Genomic DNA, 27,037 nt, shown 5'->3' with positions numbered 1-27,037 from the left:
CACCCCATCTGGATATTTCTGTGTGTAATGATTCCACATTGGGGGTGGAACGCTCTTAAAGACTGGTGCCGTATGTGGCTGTTGGGGGACGATTTGTTCAAGAACGTACGATGAGGCCACATAACTCATTAACTTTTTATCAATCCGATCGTTCTCAATCTTAGCCAATTCAAGGTCCTTTTTAAGCGATGCGATCGTGTCTAAATGAAAATTGACTTCCTTTTGTTTATTAAATAATGTTGCTTTAGCCAATTTTGTAGCTTTATCATTTTCAACACTTTCCTTTTGTATCATCTTGATTGACCTGGAGAGAGTATCGTACGCCTCTTTAACTTGGCCAAGGTCAAATTTAATCATATATGCGTGGTGTTTCAATTCCTGATACTTAGTGTCTTTTTCAAGACACTCCGTGCATGGTTCTAAACACTGTTTGCACGGTGTTTCAGGGATTGAAACAACCTTTTCAACAACCTGCTCTACACAATCAGTTTTACCGACATTGTTTGACTCTAACTCAGACAGTTTGACTGATTTGATCTCCTGAACTCCAGATTCCTCTCGTTTGACAGACACACTACTGACAGACTTTGACTCCTCGGATTCTGAGTCTATCTCTTTGAGTTTTCCCATTAGAGCTTTGTCAGCTATGTCTTTCAATGCTTCTCCAGTCATCTCTTTTGACACATCTATCAACTCTTCAACGACTTCTTTCTTCTCTTCAAATCTTGGGCATGATCCGGTCCTTGGTTCTTCAAAGTAACCTGCAAAAGATTCAGAAATTTCAGGAGGCAATACAGATTTCATTAAACTTCCCAAAACCTCCTGCTCTGACTGATAATAATACACTTCAGCAGCTATCTCTTCAATATTGACCGCATTTTCACCAGAAACCTCTTCAACAACCACAGAAACATCTTCAGTCACTATTTCCAGCTCAGACACCATCTCAGGAATTTCAACAACTTCAGCTATCATGGCCTGTCCATCGCTACCGGGGATATACTTATCCCAGCTGAAACCTGCAGCAACCTTTTCATCGTCTTGATTTACGATCAGTGCCTTTTCTGGTTTATTCTCAATCTGTGGCCTCTGAACAGTTGGCTGTTGATTTGGTCGGTGATAGATCGCTTGCCTGTAGTAGTCGTTGGTGAACGGGTTTTGATGATTGTTTACTTCACGGTTGGGACATTCCCGTTTGAAGTGACCGCGTTCTTTGCATTTAAAACATGTAACTTTCGACTTATCAAACCCTAACTTTTGATCGGGGCCTGATAGACTATTCCGGCCTGTAATTTCCATGAAACGTTGAGCCCTACGCACCAAACTCGCCATGCACCATTTGATGTCGATCAATTCAAGCTCTTCGGGATCGATTTGGTTGTAATCCTCCTTCGTCATGTCAGGATTACCGATCCTCCCTGCTACTAAGCCCTCATAAGCCTCAAGAACGGAAGCAAGCAGTGCTATGTGCTGTTTTGCGGCTGTTTCAGTTATCTCGTTTCCATTCTTTATGTTTACCGCAATATTGCACTGTACCCCAGAAACGTACGCCTATTGATTGGATCCTGTTGAGCTTTGAGGTGAAGGCTGTTCCTGAGCTTTGACATTCGGTTCAAAGTTCGAGAATGGTGAAGAATTTCCGGATTGAGGAGTGTTTGAAGAAACACTTGAGGTGTTATCAGCAATGAACCCTATCTGTATTTTTGGGCTTTGATTGGTTGAGACTGAAGGGTTGCCTTTATAATACAACGATACATCCTGCTGCACACTCGCTGAGTTCATTTTCTTGATTTTCAGCAATTCCAGCTCGTGGGCTTCAATCTTCTCGATGAATGAGCTAAGGTTGAGATTCACAAAATCAGAATTGTTCTTCAGCATCATTAGATAAGTGCCCCACTCATCATACGGAAGTGCATCACACAGTTTATCAATCCATTCTTCATTCGTCTTGGTAATATCCAACCGCTTCATTTCCACCACAAGATGACAGTATCGTTCGATTAACTGCTTTGTTGTCTCGCCTTTAATCCCAGTAAAAATATCAAATTCCTTCTTGATTAAGGCTTTCTTGCTCTTAATCATCGATACACTGTCTTGGAATTTCAGCTTCAACGCTTGCCACATCGACTGAGAATTGTCTTCATGTTGCAGTAAAACGAGAATATCTTCTTTGATGGCCTGTTGCAGAATGCTCACCATCTTCTTTTCAGCCTTGAAGTCAATCTGTTCAGTTTCTGTCAAACTCCCGATGCCTTTTTCCAATCCCATACCGTTAACTGGTGGTACATACTTCGCCTCTATTTTCATCTAACATTCGAAGTGATTGGCTTGCACCCAGTTTTTGAAACATCCTGACCAACCCGCATATTCATCCAAACTCATAAGCTTCGGTGGCTTTTGCATCGTCCCTAATTCATTTTCCATGTTAACGTTCTGAACTATACTTGCCGGACTCTGCGTAGCCGACAAACCCCTTCCCGCAAACAAGTTATAAAAATCTTGATGTTCCATTTTTAGTGACAAATTTGAAAATGTTTAACTTTTTCACAAACAGGTTGTTTTTTATCAAAAAACTTTTAACACAAACTGAGTTTCCAACACTTGATCACGTACGAAATGGACTAAACGCCCAAACCATGACTTTTACACTAAAACAGGTCTTATAAGCGAAATCAGATTTTAAGTGTTGTTATGAGCGAAATCACCTAATGCTCACAAAAGCGAAATCTGAAAGTGGACTTATGAGCGAAATCAAGTTGTGATCTTATAAGCGAAATCAAAGTGTAACAATGAGCGAAACCACAAGAGCGAAATCAGTGGTTCACTAAGAGCGAAACCTCAGCCATATAAGCGAAACCTCTGATTTCTCTTCTACCGTATGAGCGAAATAAGAACGTTAGGTGATAAACACTTGATTTCGCTTGAACGTACGAGCGAAATCACTTCAAGTACTTTCGAGCAAAACCTGTTCACGAGCCATTTTAGGTCACTTTTAAGCTGTTTTCAGGTCTGAATTTCTCAAGGGTTTGTTATTAGACAATTTTACACTATGTGTTCAAATTTCAGTCCATTTTGTCAGTCGGAAAGTCCAGAAACTCAAAATGTGCTCGAAAAAGGCTTTGATTCGGGTAAACTAGCTCACAACTGGCTCTGATACCAATTGTAGGACCGTTATTGACAGTCGTATGAGTTAATCAGAGCTAGATACTACCGAAAATGCAGCGGAAATACAAAATCGGCATGAATCAAAGTAGAAATGGAGTAGAAACAGAAGTAGATCACTTTAAAACAGTTTTCTCATTAATCTTTCACAAAATACACGAGCAGCAGTTCGGCTACACGGGAGACATGAACGTACAAAATGAGAAAACAACTGAACTATATATAGGGGGGAGGGTTTCGCTCATATGACCATGTCACTTGGAGCGAAACATTAAGCTAGTGATTTCGCTCCAATGACACATGGTCATATAAGCGAAATCAGAACATGAAAACCAAACATTTACACTTCAACCCCCTATACATTACATATTAACACATCTAGACCCTATACATTGATCAACTAAGACTAAGACGCAGTCTTTAGACATTCGTGCACCAACAGTTTCTTCAGTCGCGTTTTCATTCACGTTTGCGATTCGTGCTGTTCGAGAGCATGATAATTTCGCAGAACAAAATTCGCAAGTTTAAATTATACGTATCAACTTTGTATTTGTTGGCGTTGTCAGTATTTTGTCCGATTTCAAGCATTATCGTTTAATATTCTGCAGATTTCCTGAAAATCCTCACACGCGCACTGTAACGTCCAATAAGCGTTCCTAGGCATAACAAGGGCCTAATTAAGTTAATACGTGTCATAAACACTATTTATTATCGCCTAAACGTTTTTAATCGCTTGATTAGAAGCCGTTAAGTACCGGTTGTCACATTCTCCCCCTGTTGTAGAAATTTCGTCCTCGAAATTTAGTTTATTTTATCTCCTCAGAGTTGTGACGTTCCTAGGTAAGTCCGAATAATACCAAAGTGAATGACCGCGTAATCGAATCAAGACTTATTCGGATTACGTGAGTATACAGACTTTTTGTAGTAATAAGAACCCAATGGTTCAAATGAGTTTGTTCCAGAAATCCATGTCAAGTAAACGAAGCGTAGTGATACTATCACCAGTGCGATCAAGTTTACGGGGTTCAACAAAAGAGGAATTTTGACCAATAGAATTCCAAATGAACGTTGTAACAACTCTCATTAAAATTAATAATTAGAATGGTAATTAGCTATTAAGAAAACCCTAATTGAGACACCCAAGTAATTCTGCACTAACCCTAAAATTTTCATAACAATCGGAATCAGGATCAGGGCCCCTAAAACTCAGGGGGGGTTAAACCCTAGTAACGTTTATCCTCTAACTTGCTGGAGAAGTAAAATCTCGTTGATTAAACAACTCATCCAAGCTACTGGGACACGAACCTACCCTACCCTAAATTGTTACCCATCGCGACACGCGACAGGACCAGGTCTCCCTGTCGCGACACGCGGGGGAGTCCAATTTTCAGTATAAATAGAAGGGGTTGGGACTTGAATTCAGATGTTCATTCGACGGAAAAACTCATAATATACGTTGAGTTATGCTTAAATTACTACCAAACACACACTAATATCGAATTGCTGCCGCGGAACAGGGTAATTACTCGATCGCTATTACGATTCAGTTTCCGGGATCAATATACCCAAAGAATGTCTAAGTGCCGCCCACATTGGGCTATGCTTTGTCGTTTGTCGGTAATCCGATAAATGAGTTGAAGCATTGTACTTTGTCGTTGTCGATAATTCGATAATGAGTTGAAGTACTATACTTTGTCGTTTGTCATTTTGATAAATGAGTTGAAGTATTGCACTTGGTCATTCATTGCGAGTATTTGATCTCGGGAAATTATCGTAACTGCTGTATTGATCACTAACTCTGTTTTGTGTGCATTATTGTGAAATTAGGTTAACAGGGATAAAATCATATTCTGTCAGTACTAAATCTGCAATGTGAGTCATTCTCTTTTTATCAATTGTTTTACAACACTCCAAACCAATTTTTCAAAGTTATAATTACAGTGATTAAGTTTATGTAATCACCAAATTACAGCCGGTATGTGGGGTATGGTGCACAGTATTATTATTGTTTTAATCACATTAGGTGGGCGAGCTAAAAGAAAGTGATATACGTCACTCATTGGGCCAGCCAATGGTGATATGACCACAGTCACAGAGCTGGTCTGTGACAAATACCTATTCTTGAAATGTTGGTTGATAATAAACATATTTAAAAACTCTTAATACTGTGAATTATAACAAATGTGTCGTTTTCAGTAAAATGAATGATTCACTCAGTATTTCCCCGCTGACAAAATCTTTTTCAAACATATTACAGGTGATCTGCTGTAAATCAGGAAAAGTGCTGAGGAGCATTTCAAGCTTAAAATAGTGGCTCAATATAAAATGAATAAAGATGTTTTAAAATAAGAATTTATCACTAAACTTATGTATTGTAAATTATCGGGGTTTTATCCCGAATTGTGAAATAAAAATAATCGGGAAAAATTTAGCTTTACAACGATCCTGATGTTCAAAATTTTCCGCTGCTAAAACTCAATTAAACAAATATCACGGGGTTCCTGTCCCGCGGCTCCGGAAACAGGTAAAACCGGGTCGGGGGCCGTGACAGAAACAAGGTGGTATCAGAGCCACTGAGTTAGGGCCGTGACAGAAACAAGGTGGTATCAGAGCCACTGAGTTAAGCTAATTAAGTATTTAAACGATACTTAATTTTCCTGATTACTATTATGTGATTATGTGTTTATGTGCTTTTAATTGATTATTTGTTAGTTACAGTATGGGTAAACAAAAGTTGCAAGATATCTATCTTATACTAGATAGATCAATTTACGAGAAAGGAAGTTCGTCTAAAACTAAAATTTCAAAGCTCCCTACGATTCCTGAGGAAGGAATATTTGTGCAAAAAGCGAACTATGAAAATCCGCTTTCTCCTAGAAAAAGGAGTATGATTATTAAGAAAAGTAAGGAGCAAATCAGAGAAAAGAAAATTAAAAAGGAAACCTTGGAGTTACTTAAGAAATCCCCTTGGGAAGATAAACTCGATGAAAAATGGGCAAATTTATATATGCTAGCCACTGTGGCAGAACATGCAAATCTTTAAAGATGCCCTAAAATTTGCAAGCAGTACTTCCCAATAAGTAAATAAATAAAAGTTAGTAAAAAAAAAATTTGAGTGTGTTTTCCTGTATTTTGTACAAATAGTGTGCAATAAAACTTCCATGTTATTTGTTAAACTTTGTTCCAAAGTTTTAACTTGATATTTTATGCATTTTGCATATATACTACACAGCATGAACGAGATATCTGAAGCTTTTCAGAACCTCAATCTGTACCCAGTGAACATAGAAGTTTCTCATGAATTCACGGGATATCTTGCTGATGTGGACCAACCTGTAAAACTCACTACTCCACCAGTGACCAAACCAAAAAGAAGGCCAAAGAAAAATTATGTATGGGGAAGCCGTATACGTAAGAAAAAGTCAGTTACAAAAACCCCTAAAACTAGTAAACCTTTAGACAAAGGAAAAGCGATTGTAATCCAGGAAAACCCTAATCCGCAAGAACAAGAAACTGAAGCTAATAATGAGGTTAGGCAAATGGAGGAGCAGTTCGATCAGTATTCTCAGGAAATAGAAATAGAAATAGGGCAAGGTTCTAACCCAACTCAGGTAGAAGTTGGAGAGAGTTCTAATCAAACCAGAAGAGTTACTTTTCAGGATCAGATAGATATTTTACTAGAAAAATGTGAAACTATGCAACCTGCCAACACCGGTATCTTTACCTATCCTATCGAAAACCCAATTCCTATGAATTTTGCACCAACCATCACTGAACCAATAGTCGATAACCAACCTGTAGAAATGGAAGAATGGTGGACCAACGATTGGCAATTTCAAAATATTGTCAATAACGCTTACTCATTTCTTCCACAGTTCGACCCAGAACCCCTACCCAATCCACCAATGAGCAATGAGAATTTGGCTGAACTTCGCCATTTCGGTGAAGAGTTGATGGATGCAGGGAATAGAATTAGGGAAATAGGGGGACAGATTGCCTGGAAATATGACGAGAGGGAATTACGTTTCTAGAATAACAACTAGGAGGATGGGAAAGTTATCTTTGTATAATAGTAAAAGTAAATAGTGAAACCAGTTGTAACATAACGAATAAAACGTTGTAAAATATCGGTGTGTATTGATGCATACTATACTGATATGAAATGCAATCGAGAAATCGATAATTTTGGGCTTTATGTGTTATAACTTGTTTAATGATTTGTATAAATTGTTAATTGCTAATTATTCATAATAACTTATCATCAGATGGCAAATAACGATAACGAACCAGTAAATGAAGTTAATCAATCGGAGCAACACCCAGAAGATCAATATATGACCAAACAAGATATTGAAAATATGGTTGCCCAAGGAATAGCCAACGCAATTCCAATGTTCGTTGCTGCTATGAAAAATCCAACTGATCCGCAACATATCATACCTAGTAAACATACTATCGAAGATAATTTCAGTAATAGTATAAACGGGGGCAATGATCATATAAATCATGACAATGAATCTCAGCACACGCAGCGCCCTAAGAAACGAAAGGCTGCAACACCTAGTTGCACTTTCAAAGAATTTCTTGCTTGTAAACCCGCTGAATTTGCAGGCAACGAAGGAGCAACTGCAACACTGCGATGGTTAGAGAAAACCGAAGCAGTAATTGCAATAAGTAAATGTGCTGAAGAAGATCAAGTCATGTATGCCTCAAATCTGTTTAAGGAAGGAGCACTAGAATGGTGGAACACAGTGCTACAAGCAAAAGGAAGACGAGAGGCTTATGCTATGACTTGGGAAGAATTTAAGAATCTTGTCGAAAGAAAATTCTGTCCTGAGTATGAAAAGGAACAAATGGCAAATAAATTCCTAAATCATCGAATGACCGGAGTAGATTGTCGTGGTTATACTTCGACATTCTTCGAATATGCGAGAGTGGTACCTAACCTGGCTTCGCCAGAACCAGTACTTATTTCTCGATATATTTGGGGATTAATTAGTGAAATTCGCAATATCGTTAAAGCTGCGAGACCTCGCACTATTGACGATGTCGTAGAATTAGCTAACACCTTAACTGACGAGCTGATACGCACACAAGACGAAGATAGGAAGAAGGAATTAGCTCAGAAAATTACCCAAGGATTCAGAATGGGTAATAGTAGTAATTTCAAGAAAAGAGGAACAGGGCAATCTTCAAATGTGCCATTATGCAAATTTTGCAAAAAGAGACATTTTGGAAAGTGTAATAGAATTTGCAATTTTTGCAAAACAACCGGACATCGGGAAGAAAACTGCAGAAAGAAATCCATAATTTGTTACAATTGTGGAGAAGCTGGACATATCAAACCAGAGTGTCCTAAGTTAATCAACCCAGCAGACAACAAACCCAAGGCAGCTGAAGGAACTACTAAGAAGAATGTTAGAGCATTTCAGCTGACTACTCAAGAAGCAGAACTCATTCCGGATGTGATCGGCGGTACGTTTTTAGTCCACAACGTCTATGCAAAAGTATTATTTGACTCTGGTGCGAACCAAAGTTTTATAAATACTTCATTTTGTCAAGCTCTTAAGTTACCAATAACTACCGTTAGACAAATTTTTACAGTCGAAACTGCAGATGGGAGTTCAGTCAAAATTAATCAGGTTTTGCAAAAAGTAGAAATAGAACTTTCAGGTCATAAGTTTGTTGCAAACCTATTGCCTATGAAATTAGCTGAGTTTGATGTTGTGTTAGGAATGGATTGGTTAATAGCCAACCATGCTTAAATCATATGTGATAGAAATTCTATAGAAATTCAAACACCTACTGGAAAGGTAATTAAGATTTCAGGAGATAAACCTAGGAAGCCATTAAAGTTCATATCAGTAATGAAAGTTGCTAATTATGAACGGAACCAAGGAATAGTATATATGATTTCAGTAATCATTTGTACTAAAGGCAAAGAACTCAAGGAAATTCCTGTAGTCTCAGAATACCCAGATGTATTTCCAGAAGATTTACCTGGATTACCACCAGACAGAGAGGTAGAATTTAGGATTCATCTAATTTCAGGAACTACACCGATAGCCAAGGTACCCTATCGATTAGCTCCTACCGAAATGCTAGAATTGAAAAAGCAATTAGATGAATTACTAAGCAAGGGATTTATACAACCTAGTTCATCCCCTTGGGGTGCACCAGTGTTGTTTGTGAAAAAGAAAGATGGATCAATGAGAATGTGTATTGATTATAGAGAGTTGAATAAGGTCACAATTAAGAATCGATACCCATTACCTAGGATTGATGATCTTTTCGATCAATTACAAGGAGCTAGGTATTTCTCTAAGATAGACTTAAGATCTGGATACCATCAATTGAAAGTTCAAGAAGAAGACATACCTAAAACTGCTTTCAGAACTAGGTATGGTCATTATGAGTTTACAGTCTTGCCCTTCGGATTAACCAATGCCCCAGCTGCATTCATGGACATGATGAACAGAATCTGTAAACCATATTTGGATAAATTTGTGATCGTATTCATTGACGATATACTTATTTATTCCAAAAGTCAAGCCGAGCATTGTCAGCATTTACATGCACTCTTAACTTTGTTAAGAAAAGAAAAGCTGTACGCTAAATTCTCAAAGTGTGAATTTTGGTTACAAGAAGTACAATTCTTAGGCCACATGGTGAATCACGAAGGTATTCACGTAGATCCTGCTAAAATCGAAGCAATTACCAATTGGAAGGTTCCACAAACTGCAATGGAAATTAGAAGTTTTATAGGTTTAGCCGGTTATTATAGACGGTTTATTAAGGATTTCTCCAAGATAGCTGTACCATTAACTAAGCTAACCTGTAAAGCCACTAAGTTTGAATGGGGGCCAAAGCAAGAAGAAGCCTTTAGAATCTTAAAGCAGAAATTAACCAATGCGCCAATCTTAGCCTTACCAGAAGGAACGGAAGATTTTGAAGTATACTGTGATGCTTCAAAATTAGGATACGGATGTGTGTTGATGCAACGCAAGAAGGTAATTGCGTATGCCTCTAGACAATTGAAAAAGCACGAAGAAAACTATACGACTCATGATTTAGAACTAGGAGCCATAGTTTTTGCCCTTAAGATTTGGAGACATTATCTGTATGGAAGTAAGTTTACTGTTTATACAGACCACAAGAGTTTAAGGTATATATTCGGGCAAAAAGAGTTAAACATGAGGCAAAGAAGATGGATGGAAGTCCTGAGTGATTACGACTGTGATATTCAATATCACGAAGGAAAAGCCAACGTAGTAGCAGATGCCTTAAGTCGTAAGTATCATGAAAAACAAAGGCGAGTTCGTGCTCTTAGAATAAATCTACAAGTAGATTTACGGGAACAAGTGAAAGAAATCCAGAAAACGGCAATCAAGGACGATGCCGAAGGAATGAAAGGTTACCTAAAAGAATTAGAACAAGGAAATGATGGAATTTGGAAATTTCACCAAAGCAGAATTTGGGTACCTAAACAAGGAAATTTAAGATCGAAAATCTTAGAAGAAGCTCATAAATCTAGGTATACTGTACACCCAGGAAACAATAAGATGTACCAAGATTTAAGAAAGAACTTCTGGTGGATAGGAATGAAAAAGGATATAGCTGAATATGTATCTAAGTGTTTAACTTGTTTACAAGTTAAAGCGGAACACCAGAAACCCTCAGGTCTATTACAACAGTTAGAAATGCCTGTATGGAAATGGGAACTCATAACAATGGACTTTGTTACTAAGTTACCCAAAACCAGAAAAGGTAATGATGCAATTTGGGTAATCGTGGATCGATTAACCAAATCAGCTCATTTTCTACCCATAAAAGAAACCTTTAGCATGGAAAGGTTAGCCAAGTTGTATGTGGATGAAATAGTATCCTTACATGGAGTCCCACTCTCCATCGTATCGGATAGAGATAGTCGTTTCACTTCCCGATTTTGGACAAGTTTTCAAGAATCAATGGGAACCCGACTCAATCTCAGTACTGCGTATCATCCACAAACTGATGGACAAAGTGAAAGGACAATCCAAACTCTGGAAGACATGCTCCGAGCATGTGTAATTGACTTTGGAGGTAATTGGGATAACCATTTACCATTAATTGAATTCTCCTATAACAATAGTTATCATTCAAGTATCGAAGCTGCACCATTCGAAGCACTGTACGGACGTAAGTGCAGAACTCCAGTATGTTGGGCAGAAATCGGAGAAAGTCAATTATCAGGTCCAGAAATTGTGCAAGAAACCACAAACAAGATAACTCAAATCAAGGAAAGATTAAAAACCGCTAGAGACCGCCAGAAGAGTTATGCAGACAATCGTCGCAAACCGCTTAAATTCCAAATAGGAGACAAGGTACTTTTAAAAGTATCTCCTTGGAAAGGAGTGGTAAGATTCGGTAAGAAAGGAAAACTGAGTCCCCGATATGTTGGACCATTTCCAGTAATTCAACGAATTGGACCAGTTGCATATCGCTTACAACTACCAGAAGAACTAGCTGGAGTACATGATGTATTTCATGTATCCAACCTTAAGAAATGTTTATCAGATGAATCTCTGGTAGTACCTCTTCAAGACATAGAGGTAAATGAAAAACTGAAATTCATAGAAAAACCTTTACAAATAGAAGACCGGAAAGTCAAATTCCTCAAACACAAGCGACTTGTGTTGGTAAAAGTCAAATGGAATTCCAAGAGAGGACCGGAATACACTTGGGAATTAGAGTCAGAAATGAAGCGCAAGTATCCTCATCTATTCCAGTGAATCTCGAGGACGAGATTTTTCCTAAGGTGGGGAGGATGTAACAACTCTCATTAAAATTAATAATTAGAATGGTAATTAGCTATTAAGAAAACCCTAATTGAGACACCCAAGTAATTCTGCACTAACCCTAAAATTTTCATAACAATCGGAATCAGGATCAGGGCCCCTAAAACTCAAGGGGGGTTAAACCCTAGTAACGTTTATCCTCTAACTTGCTGGAGAAGTAAAATCTCGTTGATTAAACAACTCATCCAAGCTATTGGGACACGTACCTACCCTACCCTAAATTGTTACCCATCGCGACACGCGACAGGACCAGGTCTCCCTGTCGCGACACGCGGGGGAGTCCAATTTTCAGTATAAATAGAAGGGGTTGGGACTTGAATTCAGATGTTCATTCGACGGAAAAACTCATAATATACGTTGAGTTATGCTTAAATTACTACCAAACACACACTAATATCGAATTGCTGCCGCGGAACAGGGTAATTACTCGATCGCTATTACGATTCAGTTTCCGGGATCAATATACCCAAAGAATGTCTAAGTGCCGCCCACATTGGGCTATGCTTTGTCGTTTGTCGGTAATCCGATAAATGAGTTGAAGCATTGTACTTTGTCGTTGTCGATAATTCGATAATGAGTTGAAGTACTATACTTTGTCGTTTGTCATTTTGATAAATGAGTTGAAGTATTGCACTTGGTCATTCATTGCGAGTATTTGATCTCGGGAAATTATCGTAACTGCTGTATTGATCACTAACTCTGTTTTGTGTGCATTATTGTGAAATTAGGTTAACAGGGATAAAATCATATTCTGTCAGTACTAAATCTGCAATGTGAGTCATTCTCTTTTTATCAATTGTTTTACAACACTCCAAACCAATTTTTCAAAGTTATAATTACAGTGATTAAGTTTATGTAATCACCAAATTACAGCCGGTATGTGGGGTATGGTGCACAGTATTATTATTGTTTTAATCACATTAGGTGGGCGAGCCTAAAAGAAAGTGATATACGTCACTCATTGGGCCAGCCAATGGTGATATGACCACAGTCACAGAGCTGGTCTGTGACAAATACCTATTCTTGAAATGTTGGTTGATAATAAACATATGTAAAAACTCTTAATACTGTGAATTATAACAAATGTGTCGTTTTCAGTAAAATGAATGATTCACTCAGTATTTCCCCGCTGACAAAATCTTTTTCAAACATATTACAGGTGATCTGCTGTAAATCAGGAAAAGTGCTGAGGAGCATTTCAAGCTTAAAATAGTGGCTCAATATAAAATGAATAAAGATGTTTTAAAATAAGAATTTATCACTAAACTTATGTATTGTAAATTATCGGGGTTTTATCCCGAATTGTGAAATAAAAATAGTCGGGAAAAATTTAGCTTTACAACGATCCTGATGTTCAAAATTTTCCGCTGCTAAAACTCAATTAAACAAATATCACGGGGTTTCTGTCCCACGGCTCCGGAAACAGGTAAAACCGGGTAGGGGGCCGTGACAACGTTCACAATATGCAATCAATTCTTGAAACAACAGAATTTATTACCAACGGAAACATGCGTTGGTTGTTGTATGATTGAAACTCGAATTCAACAAGTTCAAATAATTAGAATCATAAAAAAATGATTTGTCAACAATCAAACCGTTCAATAAATAAAATCAACGTGTTGACATTATTGAGTTGCAAGGATACACCGAAATAAAATACAACCGAACCGGGTGTATCATCGCCTTAATACATAGTTGCATTAAGACTATTTGAGGGATTAGTCAAACAAAGAGCATACGTAGTTTCAGATGAAGCGATTGATCGTGATTAGCACAAGCTACAAGTTTATACCGACGCCACAAGGTGTCGTAGTGAATGAAATAATTCAACAATAGCGGTGACTGAACAAGCATCACCGTGTTTTGCATGAAATGCTCGATCATGATTAGCCTAAGCTACAAGTTCGTTCCGACACCACAAGGTGTCGTAGTGATTGAAACAATTCAATAATAGTAGTGATCAAACAAGTTCACCGTGTTTGAAATCAGATGGAAGGTTCAACAAAGTAAATTTGATTGTTTGTTTCAAACAAATCTCATAGAACTTTCGATTGAAAATGAAACAAATAAACAATGTTTTAGAGCGAAGATGAAAAGCAATAAATATCACAAAATGTTTGATCGATGCTGAAAGAACCGTTAAGTGGTACATCGGAATATGACATAAATTCATGTACCATTATCTTAACACACGATTGTGTTAAAATTGCTTTAATATGATAAATCAACAAAGCGGATTTAATATCAATAAACAAATAAATAAATAATTAAATCCGTACATGAGGTGAGCAACGAGATTAGCGCAAGCTTCAAACTTGTGAAAAACGCCACCACAAGTTGATCGTGATCAAAGAAACGATTCAATGAAGTCGAAGACCAAACAAGCCTGTTATGGTTCAAAGCAAATAAAGTGCTTGTTGGAATTATTTCGAATATGATGGCCTCAATCCATCGTATGGAATCTTGAATCGAATATATATTACGAGCAAGTTCAATTAATTGAACTTGGTTGAAACACAATCCAACAATGAATTCATGTATCAATACGAAGGTTTCGACATGGTTACAACGAAAAACCATGTATGCCACTCAAAAGAAAATGAGTTTTCCAAGAAATCCGTTGACTCGATACCAATAACTCAACATTTTGCAATAATACGGGCCATCTAGATCACAATGCAAAGATTGAGTATAGCGAAATAATATATGAAATGTTGATAAAACAACCATCCGAAGTGAAACCACATGCGTAACAAACAATGCATGTGTAACATGCGAAATTGTCAAGAAACAAGAAAATGAGTCTTCACTATCAGGATATAAATCCTCGTGATACAATGACCATTAGGAGGAGTAAAACTGTGATAATCCACTCACTATATGCAAAATGTCAAAATTTCAACAAAAGAAATTTAAGGACTTTACCTGGAATTTCGTGTGATAACCGTTGTTAAGTGACATTACCATGGAATGTCGAACATTGCGTATTTGTTATAAATTAAATAGAGGGAATGCGAAGGCATTTGACTTCTTTTGCAGCGCCAACAACTGTGAGTCTATTTAGACAAAGTACCGATTATTGTGAAATCTTGTTCTAGCGTACCTTAGCGAGATTCGTGTCGTTTGCAGGATCACGTGGCAAAGTGCTGTATTGCAGTCGGTAGTTCTCCCGCTATCGGGATTAGCGTCGTTGCTATCCTGCCCAATAATGTTTTCCCAAGGCCTTGCCTTGAAAGCTGTGTGTGATGTACTTCGATGTCCGCTGACGTATAGTTTAAGTTTCATGTATACTTGTGCACTAGCGTTTCGTTCCACGTAGAATGTGATGTGCTCCGACATCCGTTGACGTATAATTTGAGTTTCATGTATTCGTGTGCACTAGCATTTTGTTCCATGTAGGTTACCTGCTTGGTAACCAAAATAGCATAGACAACATAGATAATGGCGTTTGCCCGAGTTGTTAGTCACGGTTTCTAAGTGAGGACCTTTAATGAATTTCGACATAAGTTCTCATCAAGAGTTTTCCAAAGGTCCTAAATGCGTGTTACCAAAACTCTCAAAGTTTTGCTTAATGTATGAATCTGTTTCGTGAACCGTGTATCAACACAACACTTGTGTTTGTTTAAAACCAAAATTGTTGACTCATTGTTCTTGGCAACGGTTGGAACCCATATTCGAGTCTTAAGCGTTCTGTATGTGTTCAAGTCTTAATAATCTAAGTCCACAGAGGAAAGTGAGGTTAAAGCCTAGGTATCTCTACAGAAACCTAATTCGCTAAAACCGATAGCTCTGATACCAATCTGTCACACCCCGAAATATCAGAGTTGGCGTGACTGGACTGGTGTCTTCATTGCACAGCGGAAGCAAAAAGCTAAGACTTCTAAACAATGAACACCTGCTAAGTACTCGAATTCCCATAGGTTCTCCTATTCCAACCGTTCCATAGTTTTGAAAATGCAACCTGAGAAAGAACATGCGAAAAAGTCAACATAAAGTTGTGCGAGTTCATAGTTTGCTTTGAAAAGATTTAAAACAACTCTTTTTGATAACCGGTTTAAGTAATGTCGAGAGAATGTATTAAAACCATTTTCTTTGGCATGTCATTTGAAAATGTCGTGTTTGTAAAAATTGTGTACGACAAAGACAACATGCCCGCATGAACCTATAACCCACCTAGTGCTAGCAAGTGCCTCGCCAAGCCGTTTACTCAAGACGGCCGACTAGCAGGTGATTATAGTTCCAATTAGTAGCGAGGACTTCACTGTACAGTTTTTGAGACCCTACGGCCCTTAGTGAGTAGTGGACCATCCAGTCCTAGTGTCATTGGGCCTTTGCCCACGACCTTGGGTTGTTGCCCTAGTGGACTATCCAGTCCTAGTGACATTGGGCCTTTGCCCACGTCCTTGGGCCTTTGCCCTAGTGGACTATCCAGTCCTAGTGACGTTGGGCCTTTGCCCATGTCATGAAAACTCATGCATTTTTCGAAAACCTTGTATTGTTGTAAAAACCGGTAAGTTTAGCATGAACTTTTCGTAAACCATTTGAGTTCGCTGAAATCCTGTCGCGAAATGGTTTAGAAATATATGTAGTTTTCGTTCATCGAAATATTGTGTACTTTTGCGAAACTTTCATTTCTTTCCACCCCCGAAAACATTTATAAAAATGTAAAACAGTAAAAAGTGGGGGTTATGAACTCAGCTGGATATTCCTGTGCAAAGCTAGCTTAGCGTGATTCCGAAGTGTCGTTCCAACAACGTGAATTAGCTAGCGTGCATCTATAGTATTTCTAACAGGGAATAACGTATCAGTTTCTAATTTAAACGTAGCTAAACTACGTGTCCGAGCTCTACCGAGTCGTTAACTAAACGACTCTACGAAGGAAGGTGTGAATATTTTGGTTTGGAATAACCAAAAGCTTGGTTATCTGATCCTGTTTATAATCGGGATAAAACTAAGTCACGAAATCGACTTAGTTTTCAAATGGTTTAGAATATATATATATACTTACGGCGCCATGTTAGTCGTCGCGAATAAAGGCGTAGATGTAATAGTAATACGACTCGTCGTAGTTTTCATAATGTGTAAGTATATATAATAAACATATATTCGAAACCATTGACGTTTGAAATATAAATTTCGACGTTTGAAATAAATATAAATCGTTATATTTATTTGATAGAAAGTGTATGAAGTCGTGGTGTGAAATAAATATTCGAACTTATGGTGTTTGAAATAGGTGTACACATTATATTTATCGTATAAAAGTGTTGGGAAAATCGATATTTGAATAAATATATATAATTATATATTTTATAAGAGTTTTCGAGTTAGCGTTGACTAGTATAAATATAATAACTACTTATATTTATTTTATAAAAGTGTCTGAGTTTCAATATGTTTCGTAAATCGTCGCCAAAATAAATATCCTTATATTTATTTTATAATAAAACTCGAATTCCGAAAAGTGTCGTTGTTAAGAATCAAACACGTTTTATAATTCGGGTTTTTAAGGAAATCGGGTAGAGTTTTCTCTGTTTTTGGAATAACCTCGACAACTCAAGTTATCGTTATTTGTCAAAATTCAACAAACACTCAACGCAAACAATATATGTATATGATTCTTGTCGAATATATAAAAAATGTAACTAATTTTACTCGAAACAGTTCAAGCTCGGTCGCGTATTGAAATATGAAATCTATAACTAAAATCTAACGTAACTAAATCGCTACGCTAACAACTTTACCGGGCCTCTCGTTGACTGTTGTTGACCGACGTTGACCCGTTGTTGACCCAAACCCGAACTGAGTTGACTGTTTGACCACGTTTGACCGATCTCGAACCGAACCAAAATAAAATCCGAGCAACATGGTTCTCTTGCAACGCGAAACTGACCCAAAACGATGTTTGATTGGTGTTGACCCGGTTTGACCTGTCAACTCGCTGCGTTGACTCAGTTGACCCGAGTTGACTCGGGTGTTGACCGAGCCGACTCGGTTTGACCTGATGTTGACTAAACTTTGACCCGAGATAACCTCACGACTGAACCGTGACCCGAACCTGCTGATGTGCACCCGAATTGAAGCTGAACGAACCGAGCATCAACCTCATCATCTTTCACCATCTACCATAGAATCATCATCATCAAAAGTCATCATCAGCACCCCACTACCGGAGTGCACAGCGGCGAGGTAAACGACTCGAACCTGAAGCTCGTTGGACCAGAACACCACCATCATCATCGGTCATCAGCGGCCACCCCACGCCGCCATTATTCCGTCGCCGGCTCTTGACACCGGAACCGTCGAAGAAGGAGGGGTGGGGGTGTGCTTGTTGATGTCATCGGGCGGTTACCTCCGCCGATCAGTTCTCTCTCTCTCTTCCTTTCTTTGTCGCCGCCGCCGTGTGACACCACCGTCAGTGGTGTTTGGCCGTTAAACCGAGGGGGAATGGGGGTGGGATGTGGTGAGTTTTTTTCGGAGAACGGCCGACATCGGCCAACACTGGCCGGCTTGTCGCCGATGAAATTCAACGGAGAGGGAGACATAGACATGGCTTAGATGTTTTGAGCTGAAATGTGTTGTAGAATTTTCTAAAAAGAATTGAAGAGAAGGTGGAAGGGCTTGTATGCGGCTGCAACTTTACAAAAGGAAATGAGGGTTTAGAGAAGTTATGTGGTATTTATACTTAGGTTATCAAATGGGCTTGGGCCCAGAGCCCACAAGCCTGTTATTAGTGTTTTTAAGCGGCCCAATCATATTCCCGAGGCCCGCTTTCAAATCCGATCATTTTGTAATGTTGTAGAATATTATTTTAGGGTCAAATGCCCTTAAAATTACGTCGTAAGTCGTTAATAGACGCGTTCGTTCAATTAGTCGCGTTAAATCGCGTAAAAGCCTCGTTCGTCGTTTTTCGTTTGTTTTTCGAACCGTTTCCAACTACGGATACAAAAATTTGAAAACGAAACTAAATGTATCATAATATTTCAAATTTTCAAGTTAATACGTGTATCTGATGCTTCCGTTTCGTTTCCGGTGCGTTTCTTCAGTCGCGTTTTCATTCACGTTTGCGTTTCGTGCTGTTCGAGAGCATAATAATTTCACAGAACAAAATTCGTAAGTTTAAATTATACGTATCAACTTCGTATTTGTTGGCGTTGTCAGTATTTTGTCGGATTTCAGTGCATTATCGTTTAATATTCTGCAGATTTCCCGAAAATCCTCACACGTGCACTGTAACGTCCAATAAGCGTTCCTAGGCATAACAAGGGCCTAATTAAGTTAATACATGTCATAAACACTATTTATTATCACCTAAACGTTTTTTTAATCGCGTGATTAGAAGCCGTTAAGTACCGGTTGTCACAATCTCCACACAAACCCACAACTATAGGATAAGTTGTGAGCTTGGTGGATTCAAGATTCCACCAAGTTTTAACATGAGAGATGAAGTTACAAGAACAATAAACAAAACAGAAAGTATAAAACACTTTGGACCTCAGATGTGATGAGGTTTCACCTTAGCTTACCATGGTAATCTTGTGAAAACCCTCCTAGAGGTTATCCAAGTGTTTTAAAAGAAGAAACAAGAAGAAAATAGCTGAAGAAGTGAGCTAGAACTCACTTTGAATGACTTAAACTTTCTGCCAAACTTCTTGATACTTTAAAGAATTTAGAGAGGATTTTGGAGTGATTAAAAGTTTGTAAAGTGGAAAATGAGAGTGGGAAGTGTTGTTTATATAGTTGGGATATTAAGGTTTGAGTTAGGAGTGTATTAATGAAGGTTAGGTGGAAGTTGGACAACAAAAACACAAAACTGACCAATCTGTGTGCTGAAAATGAAATTCTGCAAATTGACCGCTCAGGAGGGTGGCGGAAGAAACAGGGGAGGCTTCCGAGTGTCGCCTGAGCTGCCTCAGGACAACTTTCAGATTTTGGCACATTTGGTCCCTGCATTTCGGTCCTTGGCATATTTTAATGTAAAACTTAGTTATTAGGCATATAATAAGGTATCTATTGTTTAAAAAACACATATTTAAGTATCAAATCGACTATGAAAGTTTAGATTAAGGTTTGTAAGTCTGTAACTAAGTAATTGTATGTAATAATCGTATAAAATCGTGTATTCTCAACTGTAGTTCGTAAGATAGGTACACATTTACGAGAATATCGAATACGTATCAAGTGTGTGTATGATTCGAGTGTATAAATGTATGATTTGGATGTGTAAATAAATAAGACTAAACAATATATATTTCACATAAAATGCTCACTTTTTATTACGATCAAAGTCTCGGAATTACAACGATTCGAACGAAGTACGATTTCAAGAAGTACAAGTTTCCAAAAATAGAAATATGTGATAACCTTTCTAAATACGGAAAGTTTACAAACGCGAGGCGTTACAGGAACCCAGAAAGGTAACTTCAAGAAAGTAAGAAAGATGACATTTTTATGATAATGGCAACATTTAAACCCTATCTAATACGTATTTAATACTTCCTGCTTGACTTTTATTCTTCTTCATTACGTTAGTTTGCTTGACTTTGAAAGACCTTTAGATTTCAAAATTTGAAATTTGGGCAAACGGGTCTTTTCAGGATCACATAATAAGATTTTGGGGTGCCTACAGAATACCTTTGAAACTTGGGATTTGGTGAAACCATGCTTCTTTAAAAAGGCAAGAACAGAGTCTGCAAAATTTGGGGATTTTGATAAATTAAGATGTTTGGAGGCTGAAATTGCGGATTCTGGAGAAACCCCACATGAAGTTATGAGGTACATGACTGTGAACGAGTGTTGATTTGAAGATTCGGTTGTAAAAAGGGACGATTGGTGGGAAGATGATCATTATGATAGGAAGCCATGACAACAGAGTTGTTGATAGATATAAGGTCTTGCAGGGGTTGAAATTGTTCTACAGATGAAATTAAACAACATCCCGGTCGGACGGTGGTGGCTGGGTGTTTGATTAGGGTTGGGGTTGGCGGCGACGGAGTGGTAGCAGTGTGTTGATGGCAGGTGGGTTGCGAGTGGTGGCGGGTTGATGGTGGTGGCGATGGTAGGTGGGTTACGAGTGGTGGCGGGTTGATGGTGGTGGCAATGGCAGGTGGGTTAATGGTGGTGATGATCGGTTGATGGTGTTTGAGGTGGGAGGTGGTGATGAGATCTGAATGTGTGAGAGAGTGTGTGGTAGAGAGAGAAAGAGAGAGAGAGAGTGGTATAGAGAGAGAAAAAGAGTTGTATATATAATACTAATAGTATTAATAATAATAATAAATCTTAAAAATGTCTTGTTTTATTTTTAAATAATATTAAATAAAGGGGTAAAAAGACTAAAATACCCTTGGGTAACAGAATTTAACAAGAAAATCTAACTGGGTTAACGCTAAAGGACGTAACATGCAACAAAATTCCTTGTAAAGGGCAAAACCTGTCAAAATTCATTGAAAAGAACACCACCTGCAAAATGGTGTTAAGATAAAGGACAGAATGTGTAATTTATCCTAATTTTATTGTATTTTTTGGCACATCTAGTGTTTCATTGTATTGCGTAACAAGATATATCTAAATATGATTTTAAGCCGATACTTTCAGCATATAATATGTTAGAGTAAATTCCGGTTTTGGTCACTGTGTTTTAGTGGGTATTGCTATTATTTACGAAATCCAGAAGTCTTGCAATTTTAATACTAATGTTTTGATTTTATTGCGGTTTTGTCCATCATACCAACTCCATCTAAGTTATTGTTAAATCCTCTTCACATGATAGTCATGTACAGGGTAATTTTGTAAATTACCATTATAAATGAAAAGGCCTGGATATAATTAGTCTTTCACGCACATCAGAAGACCTAAAGCCAGAGCACGTTGCATGTTTTTACGTTTCTAGGGTTTCCAATGTCTGGCGCTCCATGTTCCAAGTCTGACGTTATTTCTTCCATGTCTGATCATAATTTGCAGCATACTTGGGTGTTTCGGAAGCACAATGAGCCCTTTAGTTCCACCGCTTTGTATGGTATGCATCACACGCTAAACTTGTTGTTTACTAGTTAAAGTTTGGAGTAAAGTTTGAATTTTTAAGTTGTTTTTGTTTGGTCAAAATCCCACATATTTTACCTTGAAATTCCACCATGGTGGAGAGTTCACGAACCCTAGTAGAACATACGTTAAAGGGGAGGTAATGTATGTGGATAAAGTTGATGGTGACACGTTTTCTGTGCATGAAGTGGATCAGATGGTACTAGAGTTAGGCTATCAAAAAGAACGAACCATTTGTTATAATTTTAGGGTTCCAGTGGCACATTTCTGTGCATGAAGTGGATCAGGTGGCATGGATTCTAGTTTACAAGCTCTAGTTAATGATGATGATGTTAGAAAGTTATTGCAATATGTTGACGTCACAAGGCTGATTGAAATTTACATTGAGCATTATGCTACTGGGTTAAGTTCAAGTATGGTAGGTGAAGATAATGTAGTAGATGATGCATATGTACTGATGTGCGTGAAGTGTGTTATATTTTTGATGAGTATTTAAGCCCCTTTTTACACTTTTAGCCAAGTTTTAAATTTATAAAACACGATATTTACTAACACTAAACACACATATGGGCAAGTGCACCCATCGTGGACGTAGTATAGTGTTGGTAAGATACCGAGGTCGTCCAAGGACACAAGAGCTTTTAATACCGGTTTATCCTCAACGTCTAATCAAATCAAAAAGTGAGAAAAATGTTTTAAACTAAGAAAAATAAAAACTAACTAAGTGCTGAAAAATAAAATAAAATAAAAACAGATAGACAAGATGAATCACTTGGATCCGACACGTGTATTAGTATAACCTTTGATTATTTTCGCACTTTTGCACTTGTTTAAGAGATTATCTTAGTTATTGTAGTAGGCCCCTCTTTTGAAGGCGACGTTACCCTCAACCCAGTAGTTTGAGTCAGCAAGGATACAATCCTAAAGGGTCGGATTATTGAAAGATAATGAATTAAGTTATTAATGCAAATTGTGGTAGGCCCCGCTTTTGGCGGTGACGTTACTTTCTGCCAAACTTCTCGATACTTTAAAGAATTTAGAGAGGATTTTGGAGTGATTAAAAGTTTGTAAAGTGGAAAATGAGAGTGGGAAGTGTTGTTTATATAGTTGGGATATTAAGGTTTGAGTTAGGAGTGTATTAATGAAGGTTAGGTGGAAGTTGGACAACAAAAACACAAAACTGACCAATCTGTGTGCTGAAAATGAAATTCTGCAAATTGACCGCTCAGGAGGGTGGCGGAAGAAACAGGGGAGGCTTCCGAGTGTCGCCTGAGCTGCCTCAGGACAACTTTCAGATTTTGGCACATTTGGTCCCTGCATTTCGGTCCTTGGCATATTTTAATGTAAAACTTAGTTATTAGGCATATAATAAGGTATCTATTGTTTAAAAAACACATATTTAAGTATCAAATCGACTATGAAAGTTTAGATTAAGGTTTGTAAGTCTGTAACTAAGTAATTGTATGTAATAATCGTATAAAATCGTGTATTCTCAACTGTAGTTCGTAAGATAGGTACACATTTACGAGAATATCGAATACGTATCAAGTGTGTGTATGATTCGAGTGTATAAATGTATGATTTGGATGTGTAAATAAATAAGACTAAACAATATATATTTCACATAAAATGCTCACTTTTTATTACGATCAAAGTCTCGGAATTACAACGATTCGAACGAAGTACGATTTCAAGAAGTACAAGTTTCCAAAAATAGAAATATGTGATAACCTTTCTAAATACGGAAAGTTTACAAACGCGAGGCGTTACAGGAACCCAGAAAGGTAACTTCAAGAAAGTAAGAAAGATGACATTTTTATGATAATGGCAACATTTAAACCCTATCTAATACGTATTTAATACTTCCTGCTTGACTTTTATTCTTCTTCATTACGTTAGTTTGCTTGACTTTGAAAGACCTTTAGATTTCAAAATTTGAAATTTGGGCAAACGGGTCTTTTCAGGATCACATAATAAGATTTTGGGGTGCCTACAGAATACCTTTGAAACTTGGGATTTGGTGAAACCATGCTTCTTTAAAAAGGCAAGAACAGAGTCTGCAAAATTTGGGGATTTTGATAAATTAAGATGTTTGGAGGCTGAAATTGCGGATTCTGGAGAAACCCCACATGAAGTTATGAGGTACATGACTGTGAACGAGTGTTGATTTGAAGATTCGGTTGTAAAAAGGGACGATTGGTGGGAAGATGATCATTATGATAGGAAGCCATGACAACAGAGTTGTTGATAGATATAAGGTCTTGCAGGGGTTGAAATTGTTCTACAGATGAAATTAAACAACATCCCGGTCGGACGGTGGTGGCTGGGTGTTTGATTAGGGTTGGGGTTGGCGGCGACGGAGTGGTAGCAGTGTGTTGATGGCAGGTGGGTTGCGAGTGGTGGCGGGTTGATGGTGGTGGCGATGGTAGGTGGGTTACGAGTGGTGGCGGGTTGATGGTGGTGGCAATGGCAGGTGGGTTAATGGTGGTGATGATCGGTTGATGGTGTTTGAGGTGGGAGGTGGTGATGAGATCTGAATGTGTGAGAGAGTGTGTGGTAGAGAGAGAAAGAGAGAGAGAGAGAGTGGTATAGAGAGAGAAAAAGAGTTGTATATATAATACTAATAGTATTAATAATAATAATAAATCTTAAAAATGTCTTGTTTTATTTTTAAATAATATTAAATAAAGGGGTAAAAATACTAAAATACCCTTGGGTAACAGAATTTAACAAGAAAATCTAACTGGGTTAACGCTAAAGGACGTAACATGCAACAAAATTCCTTGTAAAGGGCAAAACCTGTCAAAATTCATTGAAAAGAACACCACCTGCAAAATGGTGTTAAGATAAAGGACAGAATGTGTAATTTATCCTAATTTTATTGTATTTTTTGGCACATCTAGTGTTTCATTGTATTGCGTAACAAGATATATCTAAATATGATTTTAAGCCGATACTTTCAGCATATAATATGTTAGAGTAAATTCCGGTTTTGGTCACTGTGTTTTAGTGGGTATTGCTATTATTTACGAAATCCAGAAGTCTTGCAATTTTAATACTAATGTTTTGATTTTATTGCGGTTTTGTCCATCATACCAACTCCATCTAAGTTATTGTTAAATCCTCTTCACATGATAGTCATGTACAGGGTAATTTTGTAAATTACCATTATAAATGAAAAGGCCTGGATATAATTAGTCTTTCACGCACATCAGAAGACCTAAAGCCAGAGCACGTTGCATGTTTTTACGTTTCTAGGGTTTCCAATGTCTGGCGCTCCATGTTCCAAGTCTGACGTTATTTCTTCCATGTCTGATCATAATTTGCAGCATACTTGGGTGTTTCGGAAGCACAATGAGCCCTTTAGTTCCACCGCTTTGTATGGTATGCATCACACGCTAAACTTGTTGTTTACTAGTTAAAGTTTGGAGTAAAGTTTGAATTTTTAAGTTGTTTTTGTTTGGTCAAAATCCCACATATTTTACCTTGAAATTCCACCATGGTGGAGAGTTCACGAACCCTAGTAGAACATACGTTAAAGGGGAGGTAATGTATGTGGATAAAGTTGATGGTGACACGTTTTCTGTGCATGAAGTGGATCAGATGGTACTAGAGTTAGGCTATCAAAAAGAACGAACCATTTGTTATAATTTTAGGGTTCCAGTGGCACATTTCTGTGCATGAAGTGGATCAGGTGGCATGGATTCTAGTTTACAAGCTCTAGTTAATGATGATGATGTTAGAAAGTTATTGCAATATGTTGACGTCACAAGGCTGATTGAAATTTACATTGAGCATTATGCTACTGGGTTAAGTTCAAGTATGGTAGGTGAAGATAATGTAGTAGATGATGCATATGTACTGATGTGCGTGAAGTGTGTTATATTTTTGATGAGTATTTAAGCCCCTTTTTACACTTTTAGCCAAGTTTTAAATTTATAAAACACGATATTTACTAACACTAAACACACATATGGGCAAGTGCACCCATCGTGGACGTAGTATAGTGTTGGTAAGATACCGAGGTCGTCCAAGGACACAAGAGCTTTTAATACCGGTTTATCCTCAACGTCTAATCAAATCAAAAAGTGAGAAAAATGTTTTAAACTAAGAAAAATAAAAACTAACTAAGTGCTGAAAAATAAAATAAAATAAAAACAGATAGACAAGATGAATCACTTGGATCCGACACGTGTATTAGTATAACCTTTGATTATTTTCGCACTTTTGCACTTGTTTAAGAGATTATCTTAGTTATTGTAGTAGGCCCCTCTTTTGAAGGCGACGTTACCCTCAACCCAGTAGTTTGAGTCAGCAAGGATACAATCCTAAAGGGTCGGATTATTGAAAGATAATGAATTAAGTTATTAATGCAAATTGTGGTAGGCCCCGCTTTTGGCGGTGACGTTACCCTCGGCTAAGTAGTCTGAGTCAGCAGGGATACAGTCCTAAATAGCCGGGTTATAGTATTAATAGTAGTTAACTTATGAGGGGGTCAAAGAGTTTGGATCCCCGCCATCCAATACCTATGGGCATTGAAGGAGATCCTACTAAATTTGACCCAGGTCCCAAGCAGGACCTCTAAACGCTGAACAAGGGCAAGACCCTTACCAAACCGTTCCCTTAACCCCCGACCAGGTAGCCAACATACCTCCATATAGACCGTGGATATATGAATGGTGAAAATCTTTTATTTTATATAGACAGTAAAATAATGCCAAGACACCACGGACAAACGATAAGGAAAGATCACCTTCAACATAAGTAACTAGTTATTAAAGTCATTAATACAAAACCAAATAAAAAGTGCAAAAGATTAAAAATAAAAAGTATTATACTAAACACTTGTCTTCACCAAGTGATGTAAGAGACTTAGGCAAACATGGCCTTGATTGTCAAGAACTCTTACTATCAATCTTGGATCCCGAGACGACTCACACACTCTATGATGGACAATGGATGATGGTGGTGGATGATGGTGTTATGGTGGTGGTGGGTGG

Source organism: Helianthus annuus, chromosome 1 (genome assembly GCF_002127325.2).
Source record: "Helianthus annuus cultivar XRQ/B chromosome 1, HanXRQr2.0-SUNRISE, whole genome shotgun sequence".
Taxonomy (NCBI): Eukaryota; Viridiplantae; Streptophyta; class Magnoliopsida; order Asterales; family Asteraceae; genus Helianthus; species Helianthus annuus.
This window is presented reverse-complemented; position numbering follows the sequence as displayed.